Below are 14,641 nucleotides of genomic sequence, written 5' to 3' on the forward strand. Positions count from 1 at the left end.
AGATTTTCTGTACATTACCCATGCTACTTCAGGCCAAACCCAAATTCTCAGAGGCTCCTAATTCTGTGGGAAGATTGCCAAATCTGAGCACAGCAGATGAACGACAGCCAATGCAAACTACCAGATCTCTTCAGGAACCTCAGAGGGGAATGTCATGGCAATAATATCAGTAGAGAAGATCTCTTATTTCTAACAACCAGGAAAAGTGGAACAGAGTGCTTGGGTCAAGTAAATCAAGACTGAAGAGTAAAAGGATGGGCTCTGGGCACAAGGGGAGGAGATGAAAATACGATTCGGAGGGAGGACAGTTAAAGGGATACATGTAAGAACGGGAAAGCAAAGGAGAGGGGAAACAGTTCTGAACAATTGGCAGATTACAGAACTGGCTAACCTTAAACATTCCCTATTGCCATCTTTGAATTTGTAACCTATTTGTAATGTACAGTAGATATACATGCATTCAAGTAAACCTGTAAATATAGGACCTCAAAAAGAAAAAAAAAGGTATCCTCAACAATGTTTAAGATAACCACAGATATTCTGAAGAAAATAATGCTCTCCTCCAGCTCAGGGGTTTGGGTACCCAGAGAACAACTGCTCTTACTATTAATGCCTTCTCTGCTTCAGTCTTTAAGTACCTCAGGCGCTTCCTCATCCTTTGTCACTATGTTTCCCCCTGCACCCAATGAAGGTTAGCACAAGCTATGCTTATCCCTGGAGTGTAATTTTATCTAAGGCCTGACTGTAATTCATTCAATCACGAGTTTAATCTTAGTGTGCGGTAAATGGGCTCTAAACCTTTCCGAAAGAGATCTGGAATGGAGACACTGATAGACATCCGGGTGCAGCATCACTGCCTGGTGCCGTGTTAATACTCTGTATTATGGTAATCCCATTGACATGTACATCTTCATCACTGCATTTGCTGACTGTGTCTCTGTACACAGGAACATGCTCATCCTCAGAAATAGCATGAGAGCAATTTTACCATTCACTCAACGGGAGGGGATCATGACCGTGTATTTGACGTTTGCTGTCTTGGACACAGCACACACACACACAGACATATGGCAACCTAATATACAATAATTACTTACATAACATTTTTGGGAATATTGGTTTCTAGTTAATATGATCTGAATGCCAACTTTTATTTTAGCAACTGCTGAGTACTTAGTCAGTATAATCCTTCTGAAATTCCTCTCTGAGTCCATGTGTCTCTTTAATAACATCTTGATAAGTTGGAGCAACTGCTGCACTACAGCTTCAGTCAAGTGAAAGATTTATATTTTCAGCTAACTACAAACCTGACGTGTGTGCTAAATCCCAACCAGATCTAGTTAAAGATGCACACCATTCACAAGAGTATACTAGTCTAAAAAAATATACCTTGAAAATCATAGCTGTTCTGGGCAGGACTGAAGCAGTGCTCCCTGATTCTTGTCTTAAAAGGTGCATCAAGAAAAAATGAACTCTATAGAAGAACTTACACTAAAAAGTACCATTGGTGTGAAAACTGAACTGGTAAGACAATGTCATAAAACCTGTGAATCATGCAGCACATTAAATTTTGACATTGAAGGCTAGGTATTGATAAGAGAGACTAGTTCACAATGCAGAAAGGACTACAGTGGGGAATGTACAATTAACTGCAAATTGCTTGCTGTGATACAGCCTTGTTTGACAGATTTTCCCAGTGCACAGAGAACTGGCAGATGAAGCACTGCCAAGCAATGCTGGCGACACATCTGTCCTCCCTCAGCTCTGCAGTTCAGCCAGCTCTTTCATCAAATGCTCTTCTGAGATTCAATATCTCATAAAATAGAGACAAGAGATTAATTCTGGTACTGATGTTATCTCTTGTACTTTGCCCTGTGCTTTAGGACTTGTGTCACAAGTAATTGAGATTCTCTGAGACACGACAGGCCACAGGCTCCCCTGCCAGCCCTGGGTTTACAGAGACAGCAGTCACTGTGCCCAGGGCAGGCAGTGCCACCTCCCCTGCAGCTGGCCCTGCCCTGGACTGCAGCGCTGCCCTGCCTCAGACAGCAGGACACAGCTGGGGCTGCTGCACTGCCAACCGCTGCTTCTTGAGCACGTGTTTTTCCTCAGGTCACCTACGATCGTTTGACCAGTTAAACCTGTGGGTGAACCTTTTCTGGAGCTCCTGAAGCCTCTGTAAGTTTGGTCACTGATTTCAGCATAATGTGGATTTACCCAGCCCATACTCCCTGCAAACAGTACAAGCAATACAATAACAGGCAGTGAGAGTTTGCACAGAGAGCTAATGTGACCAAATCTCGTGAGTAATTTAAGGCACTCAGACCAAATTCATCAGAGGTGTCAGACCTAGTAATGGAAAAACTGTAGACAAGTGGAAAAGGTTAAGCTTCAGATAAGACATTAAGGAGCGTTCAGAATTAATTATCATTAAAATGCTTGAGATTGATTTCCAATAGCAGTTCTTCCTTTAGAATCAACAAACTGATGAGGATTCATACAAAAGCACTGGATATTCATTGGATTTAAAGTCTAATGCATTTCGAGAACTGCTGTCATCTCCTAAACCATTTTTTGTTGGCCAAAATTACACGTTAATATTAAAAGGAAAAAAAAAATTATCTTCCCATTAAAGCACAACTTTTTGCACTTGGCACACGGGGATCAAATAACTCAATAAAGATTAGATGTACTTCAGACTGAAATACAACCAGTGCCCAAGCAGCTGTCTTCTTTCCAGCCAAGCTGTGTGTGATTAGAGGTGGGAATAAAAATATATTCTATCAGCCAATGATCAAGCCAGATGTGTGGGGTTCTTTTTTTTAAAATCCAAATTAATTTTTCAAGGGAAAACCTTGAAGCAGGTTTGTATGAAGCTCTTACAGCAATTCCTCAGGAATATTATTAAATACCTTATTTTTTGCCAAATTCCATATGGTGGAAGGTTTTATTCATGTTGTTCTACATTTTCTGGTTTCTTATCTGTCCCTCATGTGACAAATACATGTATTTATTTTTGTTGGCTGAGCTGTTCTGACATAGAGCAGAATTTTTTAATTGTGTTCTACTGATTGATTATCAACAGAATTAAATTGTTCTGATTAAATGCTGAAGCATTTTCTACTGACTTTCTCCCTGGGAACATTCTTTCTTGTCTCCTTCCTTTTCAGGTTTCTATCTAGAAAAGAATTCAGACAAGACCCTGTACTTGAGGAAAAAAAACCTAAAAATCAGAGCACCACTTTTAAACATCTATAGCAGCTTCAAGAGTAAGTTTTTTTATGAAGGGCTGAACCTAAGTTTATCTAGGAACATAAAGCTCTAACATTCATAGCTGAATTTAAAAATTTAACCAAAAACAAGAGCTAAAATCAGAACCAAAAATGTCCAGCAAGGATTTACAGAACTTCTGTCAGATTAAGTTAAAACTCCACAGCTGAATCATAAACTTAGTCAGAGCCAAATACTAACTGTGAAGGAAAAAATTTGGGGACAAAGGGTTAAAGGTCAAGGAAAAAATACCTATTGGGCTTTTATTCAAGTTAGTTATGGTCAGGCCATGGCCCTACAAATATATCCAATCAAATTCCTCTGCAATCTTTCCACAGCCAATCTATGTCAGTGGCAGAATAGATGAGGAGCTTTGAATAGCCTTGATTTTAAATATTTTTTTTATTTTTTTCATTTCTTTTCAGAAGGCCATTAGAGAGAGTGAATGAGGGCCTGGGCAGCTTTTGTTTCTGAAGATCTATAACCCGATGATGGCCAGCAGGGAGAGAGGGGTCACTGGCTGCAAATGATTTTCAATACTTCCTCTAGAGGGAATAGGATGGTTTCTGGGAGCTGCTTCAGGAGATGGACCTACAGGCCTCTCACTATTGTTACTGAAAACCTTCAAAATTTATTGTCCTGCCTGAAAGTCATAAAATATTTAACTTTCTTGATGATAAGATTGTAGTGGTATGCCTTCCTAAAGCTGATTCTTCATAAAACTAATTAAATGGTTAAACAAATAAATTTTTTTGGACAGAGCAACACAAGGGGATTTCAGTCCCTCGCACTGCTCTGAGTGCCCTCCTTTCTCCCTGCCTTAGCTGTGCTCATTCAGCAGGAACAATTGGGTTGGCTGCTCTGGAAGTGAGGGCACAGCCATGCCAGGAAATGCACAGCAGCCTCTAGAGCTCAGCTGAGGGGCACAGAGGGGGTTTGCACAGCTCTCCCCCATCCCAAGGAAAATGGCAGTGACTTCACAAACTCTTTCTGGCGAGCCTAAAGGTTTTGCTTAGCAGAGTTTGAATCTCAGCTATCTGCTTCAGCTCCACTAATGAGATTTATTTTATTTCTATGTAGGTGGTCTTTTATTTCTTAAATGCAATTAGCATACAGTTGTTGCCTGATGGTTTTATTTATTTTTGAAAGTGCCGACTACTGGACTTGCTTTCATAGTTCTCGCGTTTCCAGAATTGACTTTTGTGCTCCACAAGCCTATTTTCAGGAAATATTTTGTAAGAGGGATGATATTTTGAACTCTACTTTTAAGGCTGCAAAAGCTTCTGCTTTTTTCGTTCCTTTGTCTGTTCATTAGGGGCCATCTTTAATTCCTAGATGTGTTTTTTGGAGTCAAGTTTCCTTTGAAACATACCATGAAAACAAAACATAAAACAAACTTTCAGACTTTAGGCAAAGTTATATGTTTATTTTATGAGATTATATGCTATATAAGGTTTCAGGTGGGGCACTGAAATTTACATATTTGTCCCTTTCTAGGTTTTCTCTAAACACTTCCTGACTTGTTCATTAGCTGCCTTTTGGTCATTATTGCTCATTACATAAATGCATAAAAAACTATCTGATCTGCTTGGCTTCAGCTGTACAATAAATAGAAGGTTTTAGGCTTTTATTCAAACTATGAAAAATTTCAACATCCCCATTTCTTGAGGATGACATAGATGAGTGCTATGTAGCATTTCCAACTCCTGAGCTGTATTACAGTCTTGATTTTTGTGATTCATGAATTTATAATTTATACTCTCAAAAAAGAAAATGGAACATTTTTGAAAATCAACATCATGCATATTGCAAACTACAATAAACATGTCAGCAAAAGTGGATATACTAACAGTTTATGGTGGCCAATTTGCTACTTTATTCTTTTTTATAAATGGACAAATTATGACTGCCCATTGTGGTCACATTAAAGGGAGAATGGTGTGGAAATTTCTGTTCTCAATAAACCCATAAAGAAGTGGACAAAACTTATTTTTAGACAGAGTTGTGCTCATAATGTGAATAGTCACCTAAAATCTGCTGAGAAAAACATAATCAGTTTCACAAGAAGTCTAAAATTTTCTTTTTATCCCATTAGTCAGCCTAATAACAAGTTTTACAATTTGTCCTTGTGAAGTTCATAAAAACAATGACAAATATAAAAATGCCACACTGAAAGTTGAAAAAAAATAATTTTTCCACTCTTCTATATGATATTGCGAAATTTGTTGAAGTCAGTGAAGTTTAACTACCATAACACAAACTGACCTCTGAATTCACTGAATTAGGGCTGTCCTGTTGTAACAGAAGCTGCTGAGATTTTACAAGCAAGCTGAGGCGTCCCTATGCTGAATATGCTGAAAACCAGTGGCAAACTGGTTTTCCTTTAATGTGTTGTGTGCAAACTCTTCAATATACAGAAAACCAAAATGCTAAGAATCCCTTGAGAAAAGGTTTCAGAGAAACTCAAGTAAGTGTTCATTAAATCCTCCAAAAACATTGTAATTAAAGAAGTTCTATGTGTGTCAGGGAAAGAATTGAATTAATTAGCAAATCTTTGCTTGTGAAAACTCTTTGTTTTAAGACAAAAAGAAAAAAGGGCTTTGACTATCTGTACCACAAAACTGATAAGTCCTTTCTACATTCAGGATACATGCCAGATAGAAATACATCCAATTTCAGAAAATACTCAAAGCTTCCTCAAAATTTATAGATGTTTGGATCCAAAGACTATAATTCAGGGCAATAATAGAACCAAGTCCATATATAAAGCTAGAATCCAGATATAAGAAGAGTTTTGTTACATTCTGGGAAGTTTGATTTATGTTTCTCATTCAGCCTAATTCCCCAAAAATCTAACAGAAATAAAGTAACCAAGCTGAAATGCAGTCTTACTTCAGACATTTTAAATCATATGTTAGGTTAAAGGATAACAAGATGAGGAACCAATCAAACCTTTTTTCTGTATTTTTAAGTTTCTGTCTTTTAGGCAAACCACTTGCTGAGATTGTCTGCATTACTGTGGTCTGTCTCAGTCTAGAAAAGAGAAAACTGTCCCAGCTATTGTGGATCATAGCAGAAAAAGGAAACAAAATAAATGGGTGAGACTTGAGTAATGCATTCTTCTCCTCCCTGCCCCAGCTGGTTTAAACCATCTTGGCAAAAACTTCTGAAGAAAGGTTTTTAAACACAATACAGGTTGGTCAGGGAGTCCCAAAGGATCTCGTTGTTTGTAAACTTGAGTACAATTACTCTTCAAGTCAAGGGATATGACACAGCATTATCAGTATTGTGGGCATGAAGAAAGTAGGAGATACAGGATTTTGACCACTGAATTCTGAGGAGCACAGAGATGCATTCAACTCTGAGCCAATAGAAGAGGGCTGTAAAAATGGGAGAAATGTCAATAAAGGATATTTTCAAACTCAGAAGACTAGCAGAAGGGATGAAGAAATTCTACATTTATATTACAAAATATTTATATTGAGATTTTTTTAAACTAATTGTTTTTTTCACCAAAATGAAGTACTGCATTAATTAATGGTGATACCAGTATAAGAAGGGATCAGAATTTCTGGCAAACATTGATGTCAATGATCTAATTTCTTACAGGAGACCGTTCTCCATTTCAAGCAGAAAACCTGCAGATGATAATAGGCATTGGAACGTAAACACCTGAGAGCCTGAGTTATTAAAAAAATTAATGCTGACTTTTGTGTACAGCTGTTTAAGAAGAATCAAGGTGTGTGATAAAGTTTTATTAAGAATTAAACTAATATATCACATTTTAAGCTGCAGTTTACTACAGTCAGGCCCTAACCTTAATCTAATTGATTCTTATCTCCAGCATAAGCATTTTCCTTTTGTGAACATTTAAAGCATTAAAATATATTAGAAAGGAAAACTGAAAAAGCCCCACGTAAAACATGTAAAAAATACCCAGCACAAATACTAGTTTATAAAAGGAAAAGTCCAACATAAATACAGCACTGTTCAAAACCTCTGATGGTATCACCTACACAACAAACTTAAAGATGATGTTCCCCTCTGACTTTTCTGCATAGTTTTTTAAATATATCACACCTAATATTTCTGCAGCTGCCAGATCAGTAGAGAAAAGGAACACTTCATTGCTGAGTTTTAATTCAGTTACATGCATTGTTGTTTTCCCCCCATAATCCTCTGTATTCTGTCAAGCACTTTATAACATAGTTTATAAATATTGACAGAATCACACCTTTTGTTAGCCCGTTACCCATGGTATGATCCTTTTAATATCAGAAATATGTAAACCAAACCTCTGTTATGGCTTTGGATTCCTTTGGCACAGTATTTATATGTTCACAACATTCACTTATTTCTTCATCTGCCATATATTTCCTATCTTTAGGTTGATTTTTGCAAATTGAATCCTCTTCTAACAAAAATATAAAAACCATACACAGCATTTTCTTGGTAATTTAGGATACATGTCACCCTTCAGTGAAATGCTAATAAACTAAATCTCCCCTTAACACATTTTCCACACTTTTTTTCTTCCCAGTCAAAATCCTATGCAAAGAGATTTCTCTACAGATAAAGAATTGATTAATGAAAAATAGTGCTAAGAAAGTTATTTGATCCATTAAACACTAGCAATACAACACAGACTGCTATTAATAATCCTTGATTTCTGTGGTGGTAAAGAGTAGTCTTAGTTATCCAGTCTTACAAGGTGGGTGTCTGTCTGTCTGTCCCTACTCCACCTGCCCATGAAGAGAAAAGTAACTGTAAAGTAGAGGTGTGTGCAAAGCCTTCCAGTATCCAAAGGGACTACAGGAGAGCTGGAGATGAACCTTTTAGAAAGACAAAGTGATGGGACAAGGGGTAATGGCTTAAAGCTTAAAACAGAGAGGGCAGGTTTAGATTAGATAACAGGAAGAATTTCTTTCCTGTGTGCTGGTGAGGCACCAGAACAGGCTGCCCATAGAGGTTGTGGATGCCCCATCCCAGAAGTGTTCAATCCCAGGCTGGATGGGGCTTTGAGCAGGTGGGAGGTGTCCCTGCCCATGGCACAGGGTTGGAACTGGATGACCTTTCAGGCTGCTTCCAACCCAAAGCATTCTGTGACTGTGATTTTTGCTGTGCTCCATAAACAAATGTGGCACTTTGTGCAGTGCACAGGTCCCTGTGCAAGCCTTATGCTTTAAAGCTTTCCCAGGGATTCTTTTTTACTGTAACAAATGAATAAAATTATTACTGGACACATGGTATGCAAGCACAACATGTTGATAATTTTATGTAGATCTTCAGCAGCCTCTTGTCCATTCAGAAAAGCTGTTAAAGAAAAGCAAAGCTGTTCACTTCTTGAAGGTCCTCAAACAAACAAGCAGGAGTTCTAACTTGCAGTTTTACAGTAAGTTGTCAGACATCCATGAAGACAAAGCCAGATCTTAACTGGGCAAGTACATCTTAGCCACAGGTTATAAAGCAGACACAGATGTACAAAACTATCAAGACAGGAAAACAAAAGTTTGGAAGAACAGTGAGAAAAGCTTTACATTTTTGCATAACAGGAAATCCACTGAACAAAAAAGAATTACAAATAACCACTAACATGTCTCATTTGCCTTAAAGAAATACAAAAGCTCCTAAAATGAAAAATAACATCATTGAAAAAGAACCACAAAATGAAGAATTTTGTTTCAAAAAATGTCTTTGAACACAGCAGCTCAGTGCACAGAGAAGATGATGGAGTTGAAGACAAAGAACTGCTAAAATAGAACTGAAATGAAAGCCAAGATGAAATAACCTCCTCAAGTTCTGATGCTGGCAGACAAACACCATTCAATAAAAGTTTTCCAGCAATGACAATTATCCCATAGGGCTTCAAAACAATTTATATACTCACAAGAAGAATACGTGTGAGAACAATGTTCCAGATTGCTGAAAATTAGCAAGAGGGGGAAGGAGCCACCAAGCCCTTCCAAATCAATTAATTTGAATTCTTAGAAAGATCTTAGAAAAGGCCTGAGTTTCCAGATCTAGCCCAGGACTTTTTGAAACCCATAAGCATAGAAACTCTTCAGCTCTAAAATGTGAGTGTAGGAAAGAAAAGGGATAATGTCCTGACTCAAACTGAATTATAATTTAATCTTTCTCACAATGTGGGGTTTGGTGACACAATATCTGGAATCTGTGTGCTACACAGAAATCTCCCACTACATGCAGAAGTGACATGCACAAAAAAACCAATTCCATGGAAAGGTGCAGCAGCAAGCAGGCAGACAAGGGTCTGAAAGGCTGATCAACAGGAGTTAACAAATGTAGTCATAGGTGCAGGGTTTAGCTCAGGAGGAAAAACCCTCATACCAGAAATAAAGAAGATGAGGAACCCCTCTGTACTCTGACAGAGTATTGAGGACAGAAGTTGTACTGCCTATTAAAACCAGGAATTATCTCAAATCCTTGCAGTGCTCTCCTGTTGTGCAGCAGTTTCTCCCTAGGAAGAAGAAAGTGGGCAGAATGGAACAGGATCAGTAACCAACACGAGGCTAAAGAAAAGCTACTGTCATTAAAGAGTGTCAGATGATCTGACAGGAACAAAATAAGAAAAGTATGAGAAAGAAGATGAACACTTTCTCCTCCTCCCTTGATCTTGAAAGAATCCCAGATTACCAGGCTGAGAGACAGACAGAGGCAGCATCCAGCCCAGTTTGCCACTTAGTGAGAAGTGCAGTGGAAAAGTCACATCTCAGAGCGTGGCTGAGCCCTGTAGCCTGACAAGTCAGTAACAAGGTCTTTGTTGACAAGACCTGGGTACAGTTTGGATCACTGAATATCTGTCACAAAGAGGAAGGAGTGCAAGATCACCACTATTATCTCTTTTGTCCTTTACTGTAACCACCAAGCTCAGTGGTGCTGCCACCAAAGCACCCTCAGAGGCCACACAAATGCACCCAGCGTTTTCCAGATTGTTAGCTCTTTATCTGACAACATGATTCCAATTATGATTATTATGATTCCAATTGGATTTAGAGGACCTTCATGTCTGAAAGCTGGCACTTTTCAAATTACATAATTTGATTTAACTAAATCCCACAAATTTCTCATTTGTATTATATATGAGCGCTAGATATTCAAATCTTTCAGATATTTAAAACAAGATGGCCAGCACATCAATGGGACTTATTTTATAACTCCTGTGACCTCACCCAAGAATCCTTATGTGCAACACAAAAATAATAGCTCTGAGATTTATTCCTCTTCTTTTTACATTCCTCCACAGCAGACAAGTCCAGAAACCAATACAACAGATGTGTTTAAAAAGGTTAATAAGACTTAATTAAAACTAATCAGGACAAGAAATATCCTGATTTTGATAAGCTTCTCATCAACAGCATTAACATTCGCTTACAGCAATGGACAGTTTAACTAAAGGCACAATATACCCTGAAAAACCTCTTTTTTACTGATAGTAATACTTAGATTAAAATTAGCACAGCATGATTTTTAAATCCCAAATTGAGTCTGCAGAGAAGGCAGTTAAAAAAGGGAGGGTTCTTTTTTTATACTCACAAACTGAACAAACTTGATCTGGAAGTCATTAACAGATAATAAACATAACCTTCCCTCACTCACTCCCAAGATGCCATCTCTACAGTCACTTTTCAGCATATAGTTGTATTTTTACAACTTGTCATCCTACAGAGAAAAGCCTCACAGGATTTCATTTTCTCCAATTTCTCCCTTACTGGTAAGGAATTAGTGCTTTCTTTTCAACAGGACTCATTTCCTAACAAGGAAAAAAGAAGTGGCATGAAAGGAGAAGAAAAAAATTGGTTTGCTTAGTAAAAATGTTATAAAGTTGTCTCTAGGATGACAAAAGCCATTCTGAATGGAAAGTAAAAAATTAAAGCAGGTCAGCTTTAAAGTGAGCTTTGCCTCACAGAGACACCTCATTCACGCAGCCCGTTACGGAACAGAATCAAGGAGAACCAAAGGCAGCCACTACTTCTCACAAGATCTTTTCTTACAAAGGAAAAAAAACCAAAAAAAAGTAAAAAAAGTCTGTAAAAGCAGCTTTGGAAATTTTAAGCTATTCTTTCACGGGATGTATCTGCACCCTTTTAGTGTCCCAAACCAAATGGCTTCTTTTGTAAATGAAATTGTAATCTGGTTTTCTGCGTCATCACTGGCCATTGTCTACTATCAGACTAGGCTTGGAGATGCACCTTTTTTAACTTTCCTAATAGAAAAATAATTAATTTGGAAACAGTAGTATTGATGGGCTAATTAAATAACTTACATAAATAGAATTAAACAAGCATTAAGGGGGTTTTATAGATGAGCGCCTGTTTTACTACATTAAGATCCACAATCTTTTGGTCATCAAAAAAAGCTGAAGAGCTTATCCTCACTATGTAAGGGTAAGGTTTTCTCACAGTGTAAGAGACATAAAATTTGATATAATGCAAACATCCCATCACCTGTTTCTCCTATTTGAAATTATTTACATTGCAGCTCCTGTGAGTCTTGGAGAAACACTGATTTGTTAAAGAAGGTAAGAACTAGTGACCCAAAGAATATTAAAGAAAAAGACATTCAGTACTGAAGAGAATAAGTGCAGGATTAGTAAACCACAAAGCATCAAACAGGGGTTGGACATCCAAAAATTCAATGCTCAAGAAGAGACAAATGATAGAAGGATGTTTTGGAACATAACCAGCACATCATTCTGACACAGTTCAAATGCAAAAGAACAACTTGATCAGCCATCAGATACCACTCAGTTCCTCTGAATCTTCTCAAACCCTTAAGAAAAAAAAAGAAGAGAGAAAAAGATGGCTTTTCCAAACAAGCCTATGGAGCCAAATCATGCAGGCTCTGAATAAGAGTGGAACCACATAATTTAAAAATCAATAAAATTTGTTATCAGTTCCTTCTTACTGAAATGTAGAATCTATAAATTAGTAAGTCTGCTCATCAGCAGATGAAAAGACATTAAAAAAATCAAAATCAAGAAATTGAGAGTTTGTATGACTAACTGTCACCAGACACCTTAATGCTGCATCTGCTTTACTCTACTTGAAAATCTGACTTCTCTCAGCAGAAAAAAAATTAAACATATCTGGATTGCTTCCTGTTACAACAGAAGAATACAAGAATAGCTGTGCTTGGTCAAACCAAAGGTACACAGAGCGCAAGATCCAATTTCCAGCTCTGACCAACATCGGATGCCTAAGGAAGACTAAGAACATGGCAAGTACATAGTGATATTTCCACAGAATTCTCTCTTGGCCACAAGCATTTTGTGGCTCAGGAACCAGAGGCAGTGACTCTATTTGACAGCTCTGTACAAGTTTCTTCAAGCTACTTCAGTAATCTTTAGAACTCTTTAAAATTTAATACCTACAGTGTCTTTTGGTGCTTTAATAATATTGCATAAAGAGACATTTTTCTTTTATTTTAGTTTAATCTGATATTCTGGTAGTCTTGCTTGTTTGAAAATTAGGGAATAATCAGAGGATTTCTTGTAACATATAAAATCTTGCTACAGACAGCTGAAGACTTTTATATATTAAGATGTCTTCGAAACAAAAAACTGTTCTCTCATTAAAGGTTCCTTTTCCTGATTCTGCTCATTTAATAGTCCCAAACTAATAGAGAAGAATTTCCATTTTCTGGAGTCAATATTTGTGAGTTCTTATACTACCAAAAAACCCATTTAATAGGACTTCTATCAAATACTTTGATGTCAGACTATACTTTTCTGAGAGAGGATTTTACATCTTTTGGCCAGACAAAAATCACCCGTTCTACAGACAGGTCAAGCTGGCATTCAATCCACAAATAACCCAATGCCACTAGAATGGTTCTGTGCAAGCCAGCTACTGCAGTTTAATATCTTCCTGCTGCTGCCACTGCTTCCCAGACTTCGGCCTCTACAGACCCAACATCATTGCTATCAACAGAAAGATTTATTCTCCCCTCAATTACTTTGTTTCTTAGAAGCCAAATTTTACTGTACAACACATAATAAGTAAAAAAACACCTGGAGTTTGATGATCACCTTGATCCTTGAAAGAAAAAATTCTGCCTCTCAGCAGGTATGGGAGATCTTTCAGACCAGGCTGCTTTAGGTATGCTTCATCACAGTGGCACAGCTACTGCACTGCTTTCAATTCCAGAGTGGTTTTAGGAACAGCGTTCTTTAAGTCTGAAGTCTTCAGACAGCACAGCAGATTATCTGCTGCATATGAGCAAAACATACTCCTTACTTCATGATCCAATGTTCAAGCAGACACTTATTAGTGGCTGTTGGTATTTTCACCACACCAGAAATATCAGCAATAAATAGAGGCAGATCTCAAGTTTGTAGTTGGCTTTCAGTACTTGGAATTGTCTGCTTTCAGTGAACAAGCAATTGGGAGTGTGCTTTTAGTATTGTTACTTATATATCACTCTTGGGGTTATCTCACACACACCATTAGGAAATAGCAGGGAAACTTGACCTCCAGCTACATTATGACCTAACAAAATATGGCAGTAAGACTAAAAACTTGAAACTAATCTTACGGTATTAACTCAGACGTGTCTTTCTTGGTATCTTACCTACATCTTATCTCCCCAGTATCCTAATATGTGGTGGGAAGGAACAAAATGTGTTCCTGTCTGAATGACCTGAAAGTGTCTTGAGTGAAATTCAGACTAGATCAGCTGCAGAGAAGACATGCAGGCCACCCAGACAGACCAGATGGGGCTGACCTCCTGAAGATTTTGCCTCCTTTGCAGTGCAAGGTAATAATTGGATCAGAGTGTGGCTTTAACATCTGCTGCTGGTTGATATCTCTGACTGGCCCTTCCAGATTCAATCTGAGATACATTTGGAACATTATTAATTTCCATGACCTAGTGTCAAAGTATGATAGAGAAAGTGATCTGGTTGTGTTATCTTCCAGTATTTAATATCAGTTCTGGATAGAAACAGCTGGAAACAATATTGCTTTTGCTACAATAAATTTTCAGAGGAATTTGTTGAAAATATCTCATATGTAGAAAGAGCTGATTTCAAAAACAGACTTATAAGCTGAAGGTGTAGAGGAAAAGCCACATGAGCAAACTGCTCGAGATGAGTACCTGATCCCGTTGTACAGGACATATTCAGAAGTAATTTCATACCCTAGAAACTCATATGGAAGTCTAGGTACAATTTCACCCCAAAATCTGAATCAAAATTTTCTAATTAAAATGAAGTAAGTCAGATTATCTCATACTTGCTATTTATTTATCATTAAGCTGTGGCTGGGTTCTGCAATATCTCTTCATGTGCAGCTGTCAGTGATTTCAGTAGATGCTTAGCATGCAGAAACTTAGAATGAACTCTGAGTCTGCT

The sequence above is a fragment of the Parus major genome, chromosome 10 (assembly GCF_001522545.3).
Source record: "Parus major isolate Abel chromosome 10, Parus_major1.1, whole genome shotgun sequence".
Lineage (NCBI taxonomy): Eukaryota > Metazoa > Chordata > Aves > Passeriformes > Paridae > Parus > Parus major.